At 40.6% G+C, this 12,783-nt stretch overlaps 1 protein-coding gene and 1 non-coding gene across 10 annotated transcripts in view; one reads left to right on the forward strand and one right to left on the reverse strand.

Annotated features, from left to right (window-relative positions):
- The window catches only part of SRGAP2 (SLIT-ROBO Rho GTPase activating protein 2), a 270,134-nt gene that overhangs the window by 107,292 nt on the left and 150,059 nt on the right, over nt 1-12,783 (forward strand). The window lies entirely within an intron of this gene.
- LOC120361616 (small nucleolar RNA SNORA19) lies at nt 9,149-9,278 on the reverse strand. Its single transcript, XR_005577784.1, has one exon. It is a non-coding gene; the product is annotated as a small nucleolar RNA SNORA19 (small nucleolar RNA).

Consider the following 12,783-nt stretch of genomic DNA (forward strand, 5'->3'; position numbering starts at 1 on the left):
GTAACGCCAGGACTTTGAGAGTAAGGCGGGAGGATTTCTTGAGGACAGGAGTTTGAGACCAGCCTGGGCAACATAGCAAGACCCTATCTCCACAAAAAACAAATATTGGCTCCACATAGTGATGCATGCTGTAGTCCTAGCTTCTTAGGAGGTGGGAGGATCGCTTCAGCCCAGGAGTTGGAGGCTACATTGAGCTCTGATTGCACCACTGCTCTCCAGCCTGGGTGACAGAGTGAGACCCTGTCTCAAAAAAAAAAAAAAATCTCTGGTTAACAAGAAAAAGAGCTGTGTGAAGAGTATAATGTGAAATGTGCTTTAGTAGAGATATGAGAACACAGATATTTTCAAGAGCAGTGGAAAATAAGGTTAAATAAGTAGAGTAGATCCCAAATTATAGCTCTTTGATAGCAAGCAGAGAAGTTCAGATTGGTTGTGGCAGCTTGGTAGTGGGCCCTCTGGGTTCTTGGGTGGGGAGAGAACATGAGGGAAAGAGAAGGCCAGGATGAAGGTTTTGGGGGTAATCTACACACAATGTAAGAGCAAAAAAAAAAAAGCAAGGGGAGTGGAAAGGAAGTAGGAATATATTCAAGAAACTTAATAGGACTGGATAACTGACTGGATAAAGAATAGAACCATAATGGTCAGAGGTGACCCAGTGTCTCTACCCTGGTGACCTAGAAGAATTGTGACATTCATGATAGAAGTGGGGGTGTTGAGGGGAGATCTGTTTTGAATGGTGATCCTACTTTGAACATTTTGGGTTTGGAGCAGTATGAGGCCATCAGGTATCCAGGTGATATCATATTGCTGAGGTTAGAGGTTATGACTGGGGATAGCTAGCAGAATCTTCAGGGTAAAAGTGATTGTGGAAGAGATGAAAGTATATGAATTCAGGGAAGAGAAAGAGGAGAACAAAGAGCTAAATCCAGGACCCCATGCTTAGGGAATAAAAGTTACGGGTTGGTAGTAGAAGTTACTACAAGAAGCAACAAAAGCTACCCAAAGAGAGAGAGAGAGACTTGTTTTGTTTTTTAAGGCAAAGAATAGAAGGTAAGGTGGGAAAGTGTTGTCTGATGGAACTAGAAGTGTTTCAAGTAGAAGACCTGTTAAGAGCAATTTCTTATTGATACCCTGTCATGTATAAGATATTGTGAGAGATGCAAAGATGACTAAGATGAGCCCCAAACTCAAAAGCTTTCAACCTCTTAGGGTGAAACATGTGAAATAGCTGGGTTTTTTGAAGTCAAAAAGGCAATTTCATATAGTACAGCCTGGCAGAAGAGGAGATAGAACATATGTACAAATATGTTTAATACAGGCAAGGTGGTGAGAAACTCCGTAAGAGGCTCAGGCAACATCCTACCTTCATGCATAATTTATTCCTAAAAATGTATACAGAAGTCAAATGGTTGAATGTCTAACTACAGTTGTATGTGGAGTAGGTGGGTTCTATTATTATAAATAAGTGTATATGTGACATTCTGAATTATACCTCACCTGATATGTTGTTAGCATTGTATACCTTGTCTTTAGTTCTGTTTTTCCACAGTTAAACTCATGGCCTGCCTGCTTAAGTCCAGTGAATACTTCAAGAGTCCACATAGCTGATGAGTTCTACCCTTATTTTAGTAATACAAGGATGAGACCTCTACTTCTTAATGCAACATTAGTAACAGCACTTTGATTTATCCATCTCCACTTGTTTTTGTGTTGCAAAAGATAACCAAGTGTTCAGATGTTTGCACAGCACAAGGATTGCTGTGCAGAGACAACCATCCTGCTGAAATGGAATTGGTACCTGGCAGTCAGCATCACTAAACCAAGCTTGAAACATTTGCTGGCAGCTGAAAATTTGACATTTTGGCATAGGAAAGGCATCTTAGGCATGTCTGGTTTTGTTAAGATATAAGTTTGACTTTTGTAATAGAACCCAAGTAATAATGGCATATACAAGACAGAGGTTGATCTTCTCTCTTGTAGTAGTATAGCTGTTAGCTGTCTAGGGCTGTCAGGCTTCTTATAACATCCCCAGAGTGTTGTCCTCTTCTGTATAACCCAAGAAGGCTCACTGCCACCATGTTCTCATTCCAGCCAGCAGGAAAGGCAACAGGACAAGGAGTAGGTATGGCCTTATTTTTTTAAAGGTACAATCTGGAAGTGGCACCTACATCTCTTCAACTCATATCTGACTGGCCAGAACTTAGTCACATGGTTATACTGAACTGCAAGGGAGGCTGTGAACTGTAGTTATTATTCTGGCTATAGTTTCTATTAATATAGAAGAAGGGAAAATATTGGGGGACGATCAGCAGCATCTACCACATTGTCCATGTGTGGTATATGGAAGGACAATTGTAGGAAAGACCATGACTACCCATCTATACAGAGTACCACAAGTGTACAAAGAAGAGAGATTTCTTCTGATTGGGGGACTGAAGAGGGCTTTAGGGAGGTCAAGTTCAATGCATGGGAAATGAAAAAATAAAAGTGCCAATGCTAGGTATTGATCCTTTAAGCACAAGACAGTTGAGACAATGCAGACGTTGTAGAAAGAAGGTGAAAAGATGGGAAAGGAGGCATTTTAGATAGAGCAGTGTTAGAAAAGGCTAACAGAAGTGGGGACAAAGGCTGGTGGATAACTCATCTGTTTTGCCAAAGAACAGGAATTATAAATGTTATCATGAAATAAACCTGGAAAAGACAGGGGCCAGAAGATTAAAGACGTCTATGAATGCCAGGAGACAGGGTTTGGGCTTTATTCTGTAAGCATGGGGACCATTGATAGTTTTTGAGCAAGGAACATAATTATGGCTGTGCTTTGGAAGGGTAACTATGGCAACAATGCATATGATCAATTGGAGCAGAGAGACTGGAAGGAGGTAGACCTGTTAAGAAAGGAGTCCAGTGGTGAGGTTAATGTGGGCCGAAACAGAGGTCATACCCTTAGAAATAGACAAGCTGGGGCCAAGTGTGAGGGCAAGAATCAATGGAAGTCAAAGAAGCTGGAACAGAGAAAGTGCTCTTGGTTTCCTGGGTCTCTGGAGTGACAATAGTACTGTATTTTCATTCAGTCAGTGAACTGTAGCCTTGATTTTGCTGACTCTAGGACTGATCCCAGAATAGTTTATTCTCTGCCCAGAACATCTCAGCGGGCACTCATCACCTCCCCCGGAGCTGTAGCAGCTGTTGGCCTAGCAATGCCATGAATTTGTCTTCCTGTGCTGCCAGGAGAGCAGCTGCCAGCGGCAGCTCTGGGCAGACCCATCTCAGGGACGTGGAAAGTATTCAACTTGGGATGCGGCAGGTTGGCTGAATTTGGTCCACATGGATTCATCTCACTGTTTTCCAGGCCACTCTCTTACCCTGGCTAGGTTTCAGCCAATCATACTGGGCTAGGTTGGGTATTTTCTTACAGTTCTAAGTGACTGCCTTTAGGGATGGACACTGCTGAACTGCTTTCTTTGTCTTTTGGACATTTCCTTCCCTGGAAGCCATTACCCGGTCACCCTTTGGCTTTGCTCCTACTCCGCTCTGCTCCTGCTCACCTTTTGTCCTCTCCCACACTATGCTCAGTACAAACATCCTCATTAAAGCCTGCACAGTTCTGACTCCATTGCAGAGTCTGACCCTCTGGTCCCATTCCTCTCCTTTCCCCTTCCCCCAGAGAATGAGAGACGCCACAGATAGAACTGTAGCGATTATTTGACTCTACCTTATTCTGCTTTGTTTAAGACAGGTAATATGGCTTCCCTCATCCCTGTGAATTGTGGGAAGACCCTGCTAATGTCTGAAATTCTGTCAGCCTGATTTGATTAAGAGCAGTGATAAAGTATTATGCAAGGGTAGGAAGCCTTTCTAGGGAAGATGTTCTTGCATTTTCCTTGGCTCCTTGAAGAGCATAAATGTATTCCTATTTGTTGCTGAGCCTTTGTCTTTTTAAAGTGGAATTTGTGTTAATATTGCCCAGCAGGACTCTAATTGATAATGTGTTGGCTGGTTTTCTTTTTTTAAATAGACTTGCTGTAAATTACCTTTCAGTCATAGCTCACTTGGTTTTGATCTCCTGCTTTTAATAGCTCATTTTTTTAGGTAGCTTTTTTTTTCTGTTGAGTTTTTAGAGGAATACTTCTACATTGCTATCCAGCTGTGTTCCTTGCAGAGACCTTCTGCCATTTTATAACCTACTGTCAATATCTTTGCAGTGTTTCTCCTAGCTTCTTTTTCTCCTCAACACATATTTGTTGATTGTTTTAGAGGTTTTGTTCTAAACTCATAGAGGACAGAGATCCAAAGAAATAAAAGGAGTAGTTCTTTCTCATATGAATTTATAATCTAGTCAGGGGAAAATTAAATTCAAATACAAATCTTTAACATAAGGCTATATGTGTTAAGTACCAAGTATACACTACAGAAGAGATGAGGCTCAGTTGCTGTGGTCAGGACACTTCAATAAGGAAATAAGATGTGAACAAAGCTTTAAAGAAAATGGCTCTTGATAGATGGTGAAGAAGGGAGGGGGAAGATGTTCTAGGGAGAAAAGGGGTATAGCTCGATGAAAGAACAAAGCACTTTTGAGGTACAGTGAGTAGACTGGTTTAACTGGGAGAGTAAGTGGATATGGAGGAAATGGACAAAGGTAGATAGGTTTGTATTGTGGAGGGCCTTGACTCTTGATTGGAGATTTGGCTCTATGCAATAGATACCAAAAACCACTGATGGTTTAAATACGTATGAACTCTGATTAAGGAAGATTAACCTGGTGGTAGTTTACTAAATGACAAGAAACATAAAAGAAGGAAACCAGTTGCTGCAGTAGATCATAAGGATCTAAATTAGGTTGGGATGGTAGGAATGAAAAGAAGAGGAATTTATCTTTCTGTCCATTTAGCAAATATGTATCTTCTTACCATATGCCAGACACATGCCAGATACCACCCCTGTACTCCTAAAGCTTACAGTCTAGAGACAGATGGAAAGCACCTGGTACAGGAAGAATCTACAGGAATTGCTGACGGATGGGATTCAAGTTTCCAGTTAGCTTGGAAGCCACAAAAGAAAGAGGTCTGTAAAGTATCTTTTTGACTTGGGTGACTGATAATTTATTGGTACCTTTAAAAGAAATATATAAATTTTAAACAGAAGTTAGGAGAAGGAATTGTTTTTGAAGGGGTAGAATATGAGAAATTTCATTTTTGGATTTTAAGTTTAAGGTGTTAGAAGAGTATTGAAGCTGAAATTTCTAGTGATTGACAAAATGAATGGCTGTATACAGGACTAAAGAGAGTTTTTGGCTGTTGGTAGAGATTTGCACATGTGCACAGAGAGGGGATGGTTGAAACTGTAGAAATATATTTGTGATTTCCAATAGTAAGGGTTTAGAAGGACAAAGGGGAAACTTCCTTTGTATCATCTGTGATACTCAGATTATAGAGTGTATAAAGGAATTTAAATGATATATTTATTTCTGCATCATTCAGTATATATTTTAGGAACCTAATTATGTATCAGGAATTGGGCTTGGTTCTGGAGATAGAGAAGAACAAGACAATATCCAATTTTCACTAATATTAAATTAGCAGAATATCCAGCAGCTAGACATAGAAAGTAAACCTGCTTGTTTGGCTGGTTATCAGTTGTGTCACTATTGGAAGGGATGTGAGGGAGCAGGGCCTAGGTATCTCAAGAATTTGGTAGACATTCAACCTGCAATACTTCTTTCAGTGGGAGGTTAGTTACACAATTAATTAAAGAAAAATTCATGTAGAGTCCGTGTTCTTGGCCTCAGGCCCGGTATTTGAATGTGCACCATCTCTGTAGTTACATTACTATTGCCGATGGATTCCTCCTCTGGAATTGAGTTCAAAGTCATTCACCAGTCTCACAGGAGAGCATTGGGTTTAAAAGCATAGAGTCAGTAGGTGGCCATGGAAGATGTTATAGCTGTGGTTGCAAATCAGAAAAGGGTGGAGGACCAGAAAGTTCCTTCTTGAATATCAATTGACCTTCAGGAGGGAAGTACTAGGAAACATGAAGCCGCCGGAAGGGAGAACCCCTGACTTCCTGGACCAGTGCGTCACTTACTCATTTTGGACATATTTGGGAGCTGTTTGTTCCCTCAGGAAAGATTTTGCCCAGATGTAGCATCTGGTGTTGCAAGGATTGGCTTCCCTTCCCCATGGCTAAAGATGCCTTTGTTAAGAAATCAACGGAAGGTTCCTTGGTGTGTTTTGCATGGGCCCAGTTCATGTAGAACCTTAGATCGTGGTTGAGTCCTTTTTGGAGGAAGAGTTGGGAGGACTTCTCACACATTGGTAAAGCAGGATGGAAGAGACACAGAAGGCCATTTGGGAATCAGCAAGATAGGGTGATCCAGTCTTTGGAAGAGAGTAAGAATGCAGTTAAAAGTTCTTTGAGAAGCTTTGCGACTTAGTGGGAAAAACCAGAGCTTTGAGCCAGAAAAACTTGGGTCTGAATCCTGTGTGTTCTACTCCTGTGTGACCTTAAGCAAATCGCTTAACCCCTGTTAGCCTTAGTTTCTTACCTGTGAAATGTTGAGAGTAATACTTACCTTGAAGCGCTCGTCTAAGGAATTATATATACATATATAACGTATATACAGCACTAGCTAATGTCTGTGACTTAATGGATGATCAATAAATGGTAGCTGATAAAATTATCAGGGAGTGTCAACCCTGGCAGTTAAGATCACAGGTTCTGGGAAGCAAATTTCCTGGGTTCACAATCCTGGATTTCCCTCACTTACTTGCTATGTGATTTTTAGATGAAAGTTTTTAATCACCTCCGTTTCCTCATTTGCAAAATGAGGATAATACTTGTACTTACCTTATGGAGTTGTTAATACTGGTTAAGTGAATTCATAAAAATGTGAAACACTTAGGACGGGGCTTGGCACATAGTAAATGTAAATAGTAGCAACTATTATCCCTGTTTTCAGGATTTAGACCTGAGCACAGCTATACTGAGTAAAACACCGGTATATTAGATGCACTGGTCATTCCGTTAAGAGTTAAGCATTCCTAAGCTTGGCTAGGTAATATGTCAGTTTCCATTTTCTTCAGATCCCTGTGGGTCCTCATGAATGAGAAATTCATCCCCTACCCTGATTTTTATGGTATAGCCACATTGGGCAGGACATATGCAATTATGTGACTCTTTGTAATTGCATGGTCAGTCCCTATAAAAACTCAGCAATTGTATGTTTTTTTCTGTAAGGTGTCATATAGTTCAACCTTGGTGGGTTACTTTTAGATCCAGGCTTATAATCATGAAGATGAGGACGTTTACAGCCACTCTCCGATTTTCTTATCCTCTTAGAGTTAATAGTTAGTCCCATTGCCAAATTCCTGAGTTTCTATAAGGATATACTATTGAGGCCCACAGGTCCCAATTTTGACCTGGGCAAATAAAAGAAGGCTGGTCCTATTCAGCTTCCTGCAGTATCTACCATCGAGGCCAGCAAGCCAGGGCAGTACAAACCTTAGTCATGAGTCTAACAGTATATGGTTTACTGGGTTGTTTGTCTCATGAGGCCAAACAGAAGCTCCCAAGCTTCTACATAAATGGCTTTATATCTTCCTTTCAGGGTAGGGAATGATAAGAGGGCATGTCAGAAGCAAAACTTGCTTTTATGAGTAACTGGGAGGATGCTAGAGACTCCTGAGAGTTTCCTTTGTCTCCTAGGATCTGCCACTGGAATGTCAGCAGGCCATACCTCAGGATTTCAGTTCCATGGAGCAAAGACAGTGGTGATCATGTTCCTTGACAACAGTGCTGGTGTGTGGGGAGCTTTTAGGTTTCATTTTCTCTGCTCCTATAAGCCTCATAATTCTATAGCAGACACAGGAAGCAATGTGTTTAACTACTACTAAGCAGTGTGTTCTTGGGATCTTTAATTCTCAGGAATTCTCAGCCAATTAAATGAATTTACTTTGATCCAGTTCTCTTTTCAAGGCAAAAGCTGTGTCATCTTATTGGGAGCTGACTGTGTTAAGTGGGAGGGTTTACAAGATAAGAAGAAAAGACAATCTCTGCCATATATGCTTTTATAATTGAAATGGGGAAAATCGGGCAGGCTGACAGAGAATAATAAGAACACATGTGCACAGGAATCTAAAAATAGCACCCCATTTAAAGCAGTTTCCAGTAGTCACCAGGAGGAGAAGAAAGGTGGAGTACTCAGGAGGGACTTGTACTTGGTTCAGTCAGGGAAAGGTAAAAGAGAGTATAGTTATGTCCTCAATTAGATTTGTTCCCTAGTTAATTGAAGTAATGACTTTAATATCTAATTCCTATGCTGCACAGAAGCATCACACAGTGAGGAGAAACATAGTGAAATGAGAAGGACTCAGTGTTAATGAAGGTTTTAGGGAGAATGAGAAAAAAGTAAGGTTTGAGTTTTTCAGAGTTGAAATAGGTTCATCTTTTCTGCTAGCTCCTCCTTTTATACATTGCCACTATCATTGCTCATTGGGTTTTAAATTCAGGGAGAATCAATGAGCACAGTTCTGCTTCTTAATATATTTAGGGTGCAGCTGATTAAAGAGCCAGGATTAGAAAATGAATCGAACAAACTAGGATTATCTTCAAACTAGGATGCTGAGCTGTGTTTGCTGATTCCTGCTTAAGCAGTCCGAACAGGGCATCCTTGCATGAAATTCAGACATCCCTCCCTGGCAGCCTCTGTGTTAAAGTAGAGGTTGCAGAACAAGTCTGGCAGCTCTCAGCCTGAACCCTTGTAAACAACAGATGTTCATAACTAAGTTCTAGGGTGGGGGTAGGGGTTATTGTTGATGCTTGAAATTCTTTGAATTTATAGGCAGCATCTCAGGGATTTAGCAAAAGGAGGAAGTTGTACAGAATTGATTTCTGCAGTATACAGGTAAACATGATGCCTCAGGTGGATTTCCTTGAAGACAAAGCACAGGCTATTGAGTGGATTCTAAAGCAGAGTAAGGTGAACCCAGGAAGGCAGGCACAGTTAAGAAAAGGTTGGCTTCTTAGGTATATTGACTTCCTGCCCTCCTCCTCCTCCCTCACCCCTTTTTATACATGGACTGGATTTGTCAGCCTCCTTCCTGCTTCTGCTGTCTGTGGTAATGGGTGAAAATGTGTGCCCCTCCTTTTTTTAAATTGTTTGAAGGTGACTAGCAGCAATGACTAAATTAATCATACTGCTAATTAACCTCCAAAAGGTTTGTTTAGCACATCGGAAATATCTTTTCTCTTGAAATAAGGAAAAAAGACAATGAAATGTGTACTTCAAAACTTTTTTTTTTTTTTTTTTTTTTTTTTGGGACGGGGTTTCACTCTTGTTGCCCAGGGTGGAGTGCAATGGTGCAATCTCAGTTCACTGCAACCTCTGCCTCCCGGGTTCAAGTGATTTTCCTGCCTCAGCCTCCCAAGTAGCTGGGATTACAGACATGCACCACCACGCCCAGCCAATTTTGTATTTTTAGTAGAGATGGGGTTTCTCCATGTTGGTTATGCTGGTCTTGAACTCCCAACCTCAGGTGATCCACCCGCCTTGGCCTCCCAAAGTGCTGGAATTACAGGCGTGAGCCACCGCACCCAGCCAAATGTGTGCCCTTTCTTACCACAGAGTCCTAGATATACATGCATACAGACACACAGTGTATTCGGCCATTTTTTCAATGCTATAAATACCTGAGGCTGGGTAATTTCTAAAGAAAAAGAAAAAAGGTTTGATTGGCTTATGGTTCTGCAGGCTGTACAGGAGATATGGTGCTGGTATCTGCTTTTAGTGAGGCCTCAAGAAGCTTACAATCATGGCAGAAGGCACTGGGGAGCCAACATGTCACATGGCAAGAGTGGGAGCAAGAGTCAGGGGAGGTCCCAGACTTTTGAACAACCAGATCTCTTGTGAACTAAGTGAGTGTGAACTCACTTATCAACACGGAGATAGTGCTAAACCATTCATGAAGGATCTATTCGCGTGACCCAATCACCTCCCACCAGGCCCCACCTCCAACATTGGGAATCACATTTCAACATGAGATTTGGAGGGGACAAACATCCAAACCATATCACACAGGCAGGAACACTCAGGAAGAGCACACAAGTGCTTTTCCCTTAGTGTCTTCCAAAGGATGCACCTCAGGTTTATATGATATACTGATTAATGGCTTATTGTTATGGGCTTTGTCTTGGACTTTAACCTTACTCTTGTACTTTCTTAATGTTGATTTTGCTAGATATTAATTACGTCATTAAACAGAGGTGAGTGATAAGAATATGGCTTATGAAGACTTCAGTGCTGCTCCCCATTCCCTAGTCCCCAGGCATACGTACCAAGTTTCTAGCCAGATGTTGAGTGCTTAGGAAATGTTCTACTTTAAACATCATAGTTCAGTGAAGTCATAATAGAAAAAATATCATACATCTTTAGTAGGTTTCCTTGGTACCAGATTAAAGAAGACTTCAGAAAGATTCTTACCAATCAAATGAAAAAAAAAAGCAATTTGTCAGATCTGGGAATGTTTTTGAGCCACTCTAGCAAGAAACAACTGGCTTGAAAGTCTTTGATAAAATCACTTATTCTTTTGGAGGCTAAGAACATCTTTGTATGATTTTCTTTTCTTTTTTTGAGACACGAGTCTCTCATTCTGTTGCCCAGGCTGGAGTGCAGTGATACCCTCTTGGCTCACTGCAACCTCTGCCTTCTATGTTCAAGCAATTCTTGTGCCTCAGCCTCTCAACTAGCTGGAATTACATGTGCTCACCACCACGCCTGGCTACTTTTTATATTTTTAGTAGAGATGGGGTTTTTCCATGTTGGCTAGGCTGGTCTTCAGCTCCTGACCTCATGTCATCTGCCCGTCTGGGCCTCCCAAAGTGCTGGAATTAAAGGCGTGAGCCACCGTGCACAGCCCATCTTTGTACTATTATGCCTTCTGGAAAACAAGTCTACTTCTGGCTCTTTTGTCCATTTGTATGAAAAGTTTTGGCGAGCACCAATCCTAGTATGTGAAGTTCACTTAATTTTTCAGCAAACGTTTATTGAACATTTATTCTGTGCCAAGAGTTGTGCAAGGAATTAAACATAGAAGAATAAGGTAACATTCTAGCTCATGGAAGTTACTATTTGATGTGAAATATTTTAAGTTTGTGAGTATATATGTGTGTGTGCTCTGATGAGGCATAGACTTCAAGGTTGAGGAGACAGAATTGTTGGGTGATGAGTCACCCTGTTAGTCAAAATTTTGCCATAATGTTAGACTTACAGAAAAATTGCAGGAATAGCACAAAGAATTTTTGTATACTACCGTTTTATCCAGATTGCCCAAAAATGTTAACATATTACTATATTTACTTTATACTTCTCCCTTTTTATACCCAATTCTCACACGTGTGTTTTGTTTTTCTGAAATGCTTGAGAGTAAATTACAGACATGATACCCTTTTATCCATGCATACTTTAGGGTATATTTACTAAAAATAAGCATGTTCTTTTACATAATTGTAGTAGAGTCATCAAAATCAGGGTATACAGATTGTTAAGACACTATTATCTAATCAATAGATATTCAGATTTTACTAGTTGTTCTAAAAATGTCCTTTTTGGCAAAAGGAAGTCCAACATTATGCAATTCATTCAATTGTCTTATTTCTTTAGTTTCCTTTCATGTGGGATGATTTGCAAGTTTTTCTTTATATTTCAAGACATTGACATTGACCCAGTTACGTTGTAGAATGTTCCTTAACTTGATATTTCTGGTAATTTCTGATATTTCCTTATGATTTGATTCAAGTCACACACTTTTGGCAGGAATACCATAAAGTGTAATGTCAAATTCTTCTCAGTGCATCATATCGGGGGCACTTGCTGATGATTTGTGCCATCACTAGTGATGTTAAATTTGACTATTTGGTTACAGTTGTGTCTGCTAGGTTTCTCCACCATAAAGCTGTTCTTTAAGCTTTGTAATTAATCCATATATTGTGGAGAGATGCTTTAAGACCATGTAAATATTGGCTTACCTTTCAGCTCTTAACACTCACTAGTTTTAGCACCCATTATAATTCTTGCCTGAATCAGTTTTTATTATGATAGTTACCAAATAGTCATTTTTCCAGTTTTCGTCTTCTACATTTATCCGTTGAAATTCTACTGTAAGGAAGAGCTTTTCCATCACCCCCATTTTTTGGTCTGGTTGTTGGCTTATATCAGTGTGGACTTGTGGATTATTATTTTATTCAACAGGTTATATACCTTTACCATCTTTATTTTAATGTTCCTATTATTCTAGATTTGGCTAGTGGAGTCCCTTCAGACTGGCTCCTGTGTCTTACTGATATGTCCCCATCATTCTTAGAGCACTTTCTTACTTATGGCACTATAAGATGTTCCTGTTCCAGGCTTAACTTGTACTTTCCTTGCCTTTGCTCTGGAGTTGGCCATTTCTTCAGAGAGCCTTGGTTGCTTTTATTGGGAAATAGTATTTAGAAGCCATGGATGCTAAATATGCTCTTGGTGACTGAAGTACCATTACTTATAGTCCCTTTCAGCAGACAGAGGTAGTAGATTTATTTTCCCTAGAAATAAGAGGAAAACAGCCAGGCGCGGTGGCTCATGCCTGTAATCCCAGCACTTTGGGTGGCTGAGGCGGGTGGATCACGAGGTCAAGAGGTTGAGACTATCCTGGCCAACATGGTGAAACCTCGTCTCTACTAAAAATACAAAAAAATTAGCTGGGCGTGGTGGCACGTGCCTTTAGTCCCAGCTCCTCAGGAGGCTGAGGCAGG

The sequence above is a fragment of the Saimiri boliviensis genome, chromosome 14 (genome assembly GCF_048565385.1).
Source record: "Saimiri boliviensis isolate mSaiBol1 chromosome 14, mSaiBol1.pri, whole genome shotgun sequence".
Lineage (NCBI taxonomy): Eukaryota > Metazoa > Chordata > Mammalia > Primates > Cebidae > Saimiri > Saimiri boliviensis.